We start from the raw sequence: 12,076 nt of genomic DNA on the forward strand, positions 1-12,076 counted from the left end.
TGGCAGGGATTATAGCTAACGATGGACCGGTCTCAAATGTTTATAGATACATTGCTGGATTTAAAGGGTATGAACAGATAAACCCACTAGATCATGGCCTGTAACATAAAACAACAAAGAATATACTCAAGTTTGTTTGTTCTATAATTCGACTTTTATCCTATCCACTGACAAGGCCATTAAGGTTGTCAACGTCAAGCTATAACCAAATCGAAAATCTTGTACACCTTCTTCAGGTGACCAAGATAATTCCAAGACCATACACACCATCACTGCATATACGTCCTTGTGTTGTAGATAATTCTCAGACCATATGTACTTAAGAGAACCTCAACCTTCAAGTGACAAGCTTGTTTATTGTATATATACATAACCTGATGCATCATAAAATTTCCATCAGCTGCAATAACACCAGCAGTCAGTCAGGAAGTAGCAGGAGAAAATAAGTAAAATTGTCTTGGGTGGTTACTGGCCTTGGGTGGCTTATGACAAACTCTGAGTATTGCGTAGCCAGGAACACTGTCCACTCTGCACCTCACATTGTGTGGCCAGGAACACTGTCCACCCTGCACCTCACATTGTGTGGCCAGGAACACTGTCCACTCTGCACCTCACATTGTGTGGCCAGGAACACTGTCCACCCTGCACCTCACATTGTGTGGCCAGGAACACTGTCCACTCTGCACCTCACATTGTGTGGCCAGGAACACTGTCCACTCTGCACCTCACATTGTGTGGCCAGGAACACTGTCCACTCTGCACCTCACATTGTGTGGCCAGGAACACTGTCCACTCTGTACCTCACATTGTGTGGCCAGGAACACTGTCCACTCTGCACCTCACATTGTGTGGCCAGGAACACTGTCCACCCTGCACCTCACATTGTGTGGCCAGGAACACTGTCCACCCTGCACCTCACATTGTGTGGCCAGGAACACTGTCCACTCTGCACCTCACATTGTGTGGCCAGGAACACTGTCCACTCTGTACCTCACATTGTGTGGCCAGGAACACTGTCCACTCTGTACCTCACATTGTGTGGCCAGGAACACTGTCCACTCTGCACCTCACATTGTGTGGCCAGGAACACTGTCCACTCTGTACCTCACATTGTGTGGCCAGGAACACTGTCCACTCTGTACCTCACATTGTGTGGCCAGGAACACTGTCCACTCTGCACCTCACATTGTGTGGCCAGGAACACTGTCCACTCTGCACCTCACATTGTGTGGCCAGGAACACTGTCCACTCTGCACCTCACATTGTGTGGCCAGGAACACTGTCCACTCTGTACCTCACATTGTGTGGCCAGGATCACTGTCCACCCTGCACCTCACATTGTGTGGCCAGGAACACTGTCCACTCTGCACCTCACATTGTGTGGCCAGGAACACTGTCCATTCTGCACCTCACATTGTGTGGCCAGGAACACTGTCCACTCTGCACCTCACATTGTGTGGCCAGGAACACTGTCCACTCTGCACCTCACATTGTGTGGCCAGGAACACTGTCCACTCTGCACCTCACATTGTGTGGCCAGGAACACTGTCCACTCTGCACCTCACATTGTGTGGCCAGGAACACTGTCCACTCTGCACCTCACATTGTGTGGCCAGGAACACTGTACACTCTGCACCTCACATTGTGTCATCATCTGCTGGTACGAAGCAGGAAGAAATTATCACACATTTTTATGATTGTGTTACGTCGTTATTCCTGAGATCCTTTGCAAAGTGGAAAGCAGTTAATCCCCAACAATATTTTCATTCATTTGACAGGAAAGAAAAAAAGATGGGCGTCTGAGAAAGTACCACCTAAGACACTCAAAGAGAGCAATAACCAACGTGACAGAATTAATTTTGTAAATTTTCTTATAGAAAGAATGAGACTTATACGTCAAAGTAAACGTCAGTATATGTGTATATTGCAAAAGAAACCCCAAGAAGTTTATAGATTTGTAAGAAGAAAGTCATTACCTAGTTAATTAGTCCATTAATTACGGAAACGGTGATTTTTTTTTCTTTTTTGATTCGAGACGTTGAATCCTTGGGAAAAGTCTTGAATAACTCTCTTTTATCTGTATTTACCACAGAAGACATCTCACGTCCTGAGCTTGTTTCTTTGCTGAGACAGGAGAACGCGCTGCAACAAGCTGACATACAAAATTTAAATATTCTCTGAGCAGTTAATGGAATGATGGTAAACAAAACGGCAGGTCCTGAGAAGTTTTATTCGTCGACATAAACAGAGGCAGAAAATAAGATAATTGATCCCTTGACTGTTTTTTTCAATAAATCACTTACTATGGAGAGAGTTCCAATGAAATCGAAGTTTGCCATTGTAACACCGATATTCAAAAAGGTATCAAATCACTGCTCTGAAATTAGCCAAACTTATTTAGTCAGAAAACTTATGGAAACGATAGTTCTGAGGAAATATCATAAACCATTTATAGGAGCACCACTTGATAAACCGATCCTCAGCAAGGTCTTCGACAAAATCTCTCATATCTGATAAATCAACTCGCTTTCTGTTGATGTGATCAACATGTGTAATGAAAGTAACGCAGGTGATGTTAAGACACATGGTGTAAATGGGACTGTACTTCAGTGGTTTGGAAGCTGATTGACTGGCCGTATACTAGGAGTATTGGTCAATGGTCAAGCCTCTCAGTGGTTGGACGTGAGAAGTGGTGGGCTTCAGGGATCAGTCTCGGGACCTGCTCTCTTTCTGGTATATATTAGTTATAGTGATAATGGGCTGCAGTGTAAGACATCGAAATTCGCAGATGATATTACAGTGCGAACTAAATCAACGACTGTGAATGTCTGCAGCTTCAAAGTAACGTAGACAAACTGGTGGACTGACCTTATAGGCGATAAGTAGATTTGATATCGATGAATGCAAAGCTTTACATTCGGATGATAAAAAGAAAAGGCAAGCTAGAGTGTGAATGTTGTTAAGTTACAAAAGGTAGATGACGAAAATGACTTAGGCATAGCAATCTAATAACCTAAAGCCAGGTAAGCACTGCAAAGATGCAGTGCAATGGTGAACAAAAATGTTTTTTTTTTTTTTTAAGGCCGAGATCTCGAACTGAAGAGTGTGGAAATCATTCTTATTCTGGATAATTCATTGGTACATCCCAATTTTCGGTATTGTGTTCGGTTTTTTGTCATCCCACTAGAAATAAGACAGACAGAACGGAGAGAGAGAATACGTATCAAGGACTGAGAAACAAATGCTGCGGAGTGGGGGGCCTCCCTCAGAACTACAAGCAGGCGGTAATGTCTCTCATTATGGGACTACACATCAATACTTGAGTGCTGGTCTTGATGGATGAATATAGACATTATTGAGTTATACCTCAATAGTTAGTTCCACTGGAGTATTAGCAAGTAAACTCTGTTCATCTAATGATGCCAAGAGTCCATCAGGTCGAGTATTGTGAAGAATGTCAACATATTCATTAGCTGATGGCAGAGAGCACATAGCAGAAATACATGGAGGTAGTTTTCTGTTGCTATGTTTCACTAACCTGTATGGTGGGCGTAGAGACCTGGGGAATTATTGGGCGGAGTGGATTGTCCGTGTTATGTTGTGTGTGTGTCCTTACATGGCGTGTACATAACCTGAGGTGCACTGTAGTGACGGAGAAGTGTTGTTGATTAACTTCATCATAACCAGCTCTTTGTTCACCTTCTTCTGCCACGGTTTCAGTAGGGCCAGAATCAATGCAGAGATATGTCCTTCTGTCATTTAGGTTGGAATTTGTAATAATCGTCTCTGCTTCGAAGACCACACATAGTTTGTGGACTTTTAACCTTCTTTATCATCAACTCCTCTGCGAGGTTCAGTTCCTGTTCATTTTGTGTTCGACGTTCTGAGGGAAGTCGACGATATATATATATATATATATATATATATATATATATATATATATATATATATATATATATATATATATATATATATATATATATATATATATATATATATATATATATATATATATATATGAAACATTTCTTCCAATGTTGGATGAGAAAGGGCCGTCGAGGCTTCGTGGTCAGTACGTGTGCTGAAGGTGTCCACCAACAACTGGCTCATGTGAAGTATATAAGGAGGGTAAACTGCTGGCGGGAGGTAGTGCAGTGACGACCAGCTGCCAGGACAAGTTACCACATCCTCCGGCACAAGTAAGTCCAAGACCTGGTCATCTGGGTGAGGGGAGTCCTTGTAGTGCTACGTAGTGAGTGTGTATCAGGTTAACGTGCAAAGACGCTGTTCAGACAGGTTCCTTGATCTATGATATACAATGTCAGCCTTTGGCTGTGTAGGCTCCTTGTTGCTCCTGGTCGAACCACTGGTTGTCTAGGTTCCTTGCTGATCCTGGTCGAACCACTGGTTGTCTAGGTTCCTTGCTGTTCCTGGTCGTCACACTGGTTGTCTAGGTTCCTTGCTGATCCTGGTCGAACCACTGGTTGTCTAGGTTCCTTGCTGTTCCTGGTCGTCACACTGGTTGTCTAGGTTCCTTGCTGCTCCTGGTCGAACCACTGGCTGTGTAGGTCACACTGGCTGTGTAGGTTCCCTATTGGTCCAGGTCGTCTTCATGGTGATGCAGGTTCCCTACTGTTCCTAGTCATCTCACTAGTCAGCCATTCTATCATATGATTAAATGTTCCTTTATTAACCTCTACCTGAGACATGATCTTAACTCTTTAGCCGTTTGGCTGAACGACACATTGTGACTGAAGTGTTTAGCACATTTGAAAATATAGCTTCCCTCAGGAAGACATCTCATCTACGATCTTACAGACTTGGTCTTTCTTACATAAACTGAGTAAAGTGTGGCAGGACTGTAAACACACATCAGTCAGGCGAAGACATTTTCATAGAGTTTGTGTTCGACAGATCACTGACACTGAAGCCTATTGTACTAGTATTCAAACCTGTTAGATTTTGGATATGTGACTTGGATACTACAACTTGAGAAGACATGATGTTGAAATAGTTTACGAGTTGCATTGTTAACATTAACCTGTGGTCATCTCTGTCTGTAGTTTCCTTCACCATACACTCGCGTCTCTTGGTGCATTCTGTAACCAAACCAGATAAGATTACCCCATGTACCGCCTCGCTGTAACCACATTCCTGTATCACTGCTGTATACCACTCACTATTACAGACTAATCTACACACCAGTGGTGTGGTCTGCACTAGCACTAGAGACCAGTGGTGTCGACTGCACTAGAGACCAGTGGTGTGGTCTACACTAGAGACCAGTGGTGTGGTCTTCACTAGAGACCAGTGGTGTGGTCTGCAATAGCACTAGAGACCAGTGGTGTCGACTGCACTAGAGACCAGTGGTGTGGTCTGCACTAGAGACCATTGGTGTGGTCTGCACTAGAGATCAGTGGTGTGGTCTGCACTAGAGACCAGTGGTGTGGTCTGCACCAGAGACCAGTGGTGTGGCCTGCACTAGAGACCAGTGGTGTGGTCTGCACCAGAGACCAGTGGTGTGGTCTGCACTAGAGACCAGTGGTGTGGTCTACACTAGAGACCAGCGGTGTGGTCTGCACCAGAGACCAGTGGTGTGGTCTGCACTAGAGACCAGTGGTGTGGTCTGCACCAGAGACCAGCGGTGTGGTCTGCACCAGAGACCAGTGGTGTGGTCTGCACTAGAGACTAGTGGTGTGGTTTGCACTAGAGACCAGTGGTGTGGTCTGGACCAGAGACCAGTGGTGTGGTCTGCACTAGAGACCAGTGGTGTGGTCTGCACCAGAGACCAGTGGTGTGGTCTGGACCAGAGACCAGTGGTGTGGTCTGCACTAGAGACCAGTGGTGTGGTCTGCACCAGAGACCAGTGGTGTGGTCTGGACCAGAGACCAGTGGTGTGGTCTGCACTAGACCAATGGTTCCATCAGAAGTAACTCACAGAATCCCACAGTCCTAATCCTGAAGGTATGAGGCGCCTGGAGGAATCGTGTGAGTGTGTGTTTATGGAGTCTGTACTGATCATCAATATTCAGAAAGAGATGGATTGGAAATGACCCTTATATCCTCATTTTTCTTGCATGCTTTACAGTGATGGCCAGGTTGCTGCTGCTGGTGGTGGCTGTGGCTTCGGATACGAACAGGAGACCCGACCACATTGTTCGCCACAACATCACCGTCTACCAACCCAACAGGTGGGAGGGTGGTGGGTCAACCAGTACAAAAGATGAGTGGGTAATTCTACCAACCCAACAGGTGGGTGGGTGGGTTTACCATCCCAACAAGTGGATGGGTGGGTCCTCAAGACCCATTGGTGAGAAGATGGGTCTATCAACCCAACAGCTGGGTGGATGGATCTACCAGCCGAAAAGCTGGATGAATAAGGCGATCGACCCAAAAGGTCGAAGGATGGATCAACCTTCCCACTCTCAGCAGGTGGATGCGAGACGTGAGAACAGTGCCTGACCTCACTACCTGCCACACCATCGCCCTCTACCAACCGACCAGGTGGGTGGGTGGGTCAACCAGCCCAGCAGATGGGTGGGTGGGTCTACCAGCCTAACAGGTAGATGTGTGGGTTGATCAGCCCAGCAAGAGTGTGTGTGGGGTCTTGGGTGTGTGGGTGCGTCCAAGAACCCAACATGTGGGTCTGACCCTCCCTCATTCAGTCCCTGGGTCGCTAACTATATGATTATTTAATTATATTACCATTATCTTCAATAATATCAACTCATTTGTCTATTTCCTTTCCTATTTATGGAGTCATTCTTTTATTTTTGCTTCTTATCTCCCCGTCTTCCTGTCACACACACACACACACACACACACACACACACACCTAGGCTGCTGCTTGCTGGCCTTCATTGCACAAGACATAAACACACCCTCACTATCCCACACATACTCAACCCAGTCGACTGAAATTGTTAACTTCAGTGTTTCCTGATGTACTGAGTCTGCCTGCAGGTGTGTGTATGTGTGTGTGTGTGTGTGTGTGTGTGTGTGTGTGTGTGTGTGTGTACATTCTCTCTCTCTCTCTCTCTCTCTCTCTCTCTCTCTCTCTCTCTCTCTCTCTCTCTCTCTCTCTCTCTCTCTCTCTCTCTCTCTCTCTCTCTCTCCACCTTGGACACTTAACTTCGTCTACCGTTCCAGCGGATGGTATGCTCCTGGTTACCCGTACACTGTAGGAGGCAAGAGCGATGTGAAGGTGAACTTCGCCATCAGCTCTGGCCAAGGAGGAGGTGGTGGAGGACGAGCGACCCCTTTCAATAACTCCAGAAAACGGCCATTTTGGGAAAAGTGGGAAGACGGAAAATGACTCACAGAAAACGGAGATAATCTTAGGAATATGACGGAGTAACATTTCTGATCATGGCTGACAATATTATATTATCATCCTTGAATATAATGAATTACGACAAGTAGAATATATATATATATATATATATATATATATATATATATATATATATATATATATATATATATATATATATATATATATATTCTTTCTTTTTTCTTTTAAACTATTCGCAATTTCCCGCGTTAGCGAGGTAGCGTTAAGAACGGAGGACTGGGCCTTTGTGGAATATCCTCACCTGGCACCCTCTGTTCCTTCTTTTGAAAAAAAAAAAAAAAAAAAAAAAAAACGAGAGGGGAGGATTTCCAGCCTCCCGCTCCCTCCCCTTTTAGTCTCCTTCTACGACACGCAGGGAATACGTGGGAAGTATTCTTAATCCCCTATACCCAGGGATAATATATATATATATATATATATATATATATATATATATATATATATGTGTGTGTGTGTGTGTGTGTGTGTGTGTGTGTGTGTGTGTGTGTGTGTGTGTGTGTGTGTGTGTGTGTGTGTCCAAGACAGACAACGAGCGTATCATAAACTTATTATTTGACAAAATTATCAACAACAGATTTATCCAATTTGTATAGGCCACCAAATGGCATTCTAGCTACGTCTCTTTGTTGTATATCAACTGACTTATATGTCTCCCTTGTGTCTCCCCTGATGATATGATTATTACACGAAAGTGCACTTGGGAACTTATCGTGTTTCATTTTCCCCGTGGACTCTTAGGAATATACTTAATCACGCGCAAAATTGTGATCCTTTCCAATATATATATATATATATATATATATATATATATATATATATATATATATATATATATATATATATATATTTATATGCACGAATTACGGATGGGCTTTGCAATATCCTTTTATTTTCCCGTTTTTTTTATATATTCTGATTTAGATATACAAATGTTACGTATCGTTTTCTAATGCATGGTTTACCAACTCTAACTTTGAGACCATTAGGCAAGGGTTTTGCAATATCACATCAAAAAAAGAAAAAAATTTCTTTTGGTAATCAGCTCAAATTTCTCCTCAAAATCATCGTGTTTCTTTCTTTCTGTGGAGGCGGGGCGCTCCCTTGTCCAAAGGAAAAATGTGATATTCTCTTTTTCTTTGGCTGAATCTTAAACAACTTGATGTCTCATTCTATACGAACATTGCGTCTCATCCTGATAACGACACTTTGGTTCTCTCTCATCGTTTCATTACACCATGGATAACTCCAACGTTCCACACGTTCTAATGGATCTCTTAATCATGCCTATATTCTGTACTCTTTTTCCTCCAAAATCCACCACTATAATTAAACAAAAGCAAAATGTATGAAACTGGACGGTATACGTCCTCTCGTGTTTTGAGAAAGTTTGCCTGACCAGTGGCGACTGTGCTTGATCGTCTATTTCGCTTTTAGATCAAAACCGGAATTTTTCCAACGTCTTGTAGACATTCTACAAGCCTATGGGAAGAGATGAGTGAGTGTTCAGATCCTTTTAAGATTTCTTCCTGTGTTTTGATTCTTTGGCTTATATCGCTTCCATCTTATGAATACAGTTGTGTACGCTCATGTTAGCACTTTTCAGTCATCATCTCAATCTTTATTTTGTATGAAATCAGTACAGTTCTGGATGGGAACCTAAGGCATTGGGCAATGGGATAAGACTCAAAAGACGATGGACTTAGTAGAATCTAGAGCAATAAGAAGGTGAGTGGGAGGATAGGAACCCCCTACCTTTATTTTACGATAGACTCTGCCTCTGTTTGTCTCCAAGTTGATAAGGAGAAAGGAGAGGAAGGAAAGGAGAGACATGTAGCCAGGGCTCGCTTCTCATACCTGTGACCTGAAATAATCTGACCCGCGTCTCTGAGATGTATACATACATCTTCAGTAGTACAACCCTCCCGTACAGAAGGCCAGAAACAGTATACATCCATCTTCAGTAGTACAACCCTCCTGTACAGAAGGCCAGAAACAGTAGTGTCAACATCTCCCATCGCCTATTGCCACCTCTGCGCCACACAGCATAGATATAGCTTGACCAACATGTCTTCTGCACCTTCCCTCAGTCTTTTCCAATCTATATTTTTCATATAAAGACCATCATCGCACGGGCTGAACATGTCCCAGTCAATGGTCATCCCGGGTGAAAGAAAGATGTCAAAGAAAGAAATTGACACTGCCATTGGATCAGTGGATCAGGGATCAACACATGTTATACAGAACTGAAAAATGAAGGATTGAATGTCATAACAAATGGCGAGGACGAGAAGGCGAAGAGGATGCCACACCTCAAACTGTCCCAGCGAAGGAGATAGTTGGTATTATAACGGCTCATCCTCGAGTAGTTGGTATCTTCACACAGTGGGAAGCAGCGGCCAGACGTGACGTACTCTCTCTCTCTCTCTCTCTCTCTCTCTCTCTCTCTCTCTCTCTCTCTCTCTCTCTCTCTCTCCACGAGAAGCTGACATGCCTCAGCATCCGTGTGACTGAGGTCCACAACCCGAGGTTCCTGTGTTGTGGCCACTGGAAGCCTGATCTAGTACACCTCAGTTGTATGGCGGGGTCATACACTTAGAGACGCCACTGCATATTTCTTTCCCAGAGAAACTTTTCTCCATTACGTACCGTCGGAATACGTCATGCTACACTGGGGTTTCCTGGACTGTAATGGAATGTAATATATATATATATATATATATATATATATATATATATATATATATATATATATATATATATATATATATATATATATATATATATATATATATATATATATGTAACCTGTCTATATTCCTATGTACACACACACACACACACACACACACACACACACACACACACACACACGCATCCACCATCGCACCCCTGGTATCATTTCATTGACCAGCTTCGAAGGGAGGATGAACACCTAGGCCTTGGTTTGAGACGTCTATCGTAGAAATAAGGGAGACTCGAACACCCACGCGAGTGTATGCGCATACACATGCAATAATGCGGTTCATGCTAAGCAGGCGTCTTGCATGAGCATTTCTCACACAGAGACGGAACTGCATGATGAGAAGCGAAATATTTGATCTTCACAACACAAATGTTTTCTGAGCTCGTCCCGAGCGAAGGACGAATGTGTCAAGCACATGAATAATAACACGAAATTAACTCTCTCACTCTCCTCCCTCTTCTCACCTTCTCCGAAAGACCAGGATTTTTTTTTGATTAGTTGGTGATGCTGAAATCTTGGAAGGGGAGGGAGGGAGTGGGGGGGATTGGAGAGAAAGAATACTACCCTCGTATCTCCTGCGCGTCGTAGGAGGCTGCCGAGAGGGGCGGGAGAGTGGAGCCTGTCCAAAGTTATCCATTACAGATCAACCAAGCTCTCGCCTTGACAAGGGTATCATCAGGAATCTACAAACATGAGAAAAAAAACGCAATATGGATCCGAAGCACATTTGGAAAAAACACAGTAACACATAAAAGTAAGGGAAAAACAATAAAAGCGAAACAGATTATCAACATCATGAAGAGTAGTATGAGTTATAATCTCAATACACAATACGAAAACATGAATATAGGAAAACTAACAGTTGAGGAAGTACAAAAGAATATTTTGGCCAGGCCGGACCGATATAGTCCTGATGTGAAGTTGGGTTCAGGTTGGGCTCGTCTGATTATCCCTGACCATCGTAACCCAGGACGAGGTTGGTCAGAGCCGCGTTCCTCCTGTCCAAAAATGGTGGACTCAGTAGCCTGTGGCGGGTCAATAACGTGCTCCATCTCTCCTAAAACGGCATTAGGTCTACGTCCTATAGGGGGGCCATTAAAGCGTTGTATGGCGGTGGTCATGTTTGTCTGGATGTTGATGAATGGCTTGTAATATCTGTAGTCTCCCTGATCACTGCAACTAGTAATGATTTTGATGTTATTCATTATAACCTCCCTCGTTAGTCTCGTTCCATGCTTTTGTTTATGATGTTTGATTCCACCTTCTTGTAGGTGTTACGAGAGGCAGCGGCTCAGGGTGCAGGTCGCATGTCCGATGTAGTGTATGTGGTGGGGCAGACAATCTCCAATATTGCATCGGTAAGATTCAAACTTCCCGAGCGACCTACCATATTGTTGTTCATTACGAACGAATATGTTCTCCGATTGTTATTAGTAAAATATCAGAATGGTATCCTTGTCTTCATCAATCGCCTTGTTTGATGAGGACTTTACTGGCAATACGATAGGATGATATATACGACCACATGATATGGTCATTTTATTGACCATATCATGTGGTGGGCAGCTGGGCCACTTATGAAGATATCTTTAAGAAAAGCTTTCTGGTAAGCTATTGAAAAACTAAACGGATTTAGGTCAAACCAATTCAAGTTTAGGATGTATACATACTACTACAACGAGTCTACACACTTTATCAGTTTATCTTAAATACTCTATATATAAGTACAGTTATTTTGACAGGGTTTAAAGCTCAAAGTATAATATCAGCCACCATCTTCAACATAGCTACAATGTGAAAAGTTCCGATATCATTTATTGTCAGAAATAATATTTTTCGGCGAACTCACCCAAATGTCTATTTAGATTTACTTTCAAATAGTAAAAAAATCAATATTTCACTTATGCAAATTATACAAAAAAATGTAGATTTTCTTAAGATGTACTAACATCAAATAAAGAATTCAAAATAATCAATAA

At 43.1% G+C, this 12,076-nt stretch overlaps 1 long non-coding RNA gene across 2 annotated transcripts; it reads left to right on the top strand.

The window, feature by feature from the left end:
* The first annotated feature begins 4,055 nt into the window (after positions 1 to 4,055).
* LOC139755134 (uncharacterized) lies at positions 4,056 to 12,076 on the top strand. Of its 2 annotated transcripts, none has more exons than XR_011714040.1 (3): positions 4,056 to 4,199; positions 6,089 to 6,504; positions 7,150 to 12,076. It is a non-coding gene; the product is annotated as an uncharacterized lncRNA (long non-coding RNA). The 2 variants fall into 2 exon arrangements; XR_011714041.1 differs by having other exon boundaries at positions 6,089 to 6,191.

Source organism: Panulirus ornatus, chromosome 18, assembly GCF_036320965.1.
Source record: "Panulirus ornatus isolate Po-2019 chromosome 18, ASM3632096v1, whole genome shotgun sequence".
Taxonomy (NCBI): Eukaryota; Metazoa; Arthropoda; class Malacostraca; order Decapoda; family Palinuridae; genus Panulirus; species Panulirus ornatus.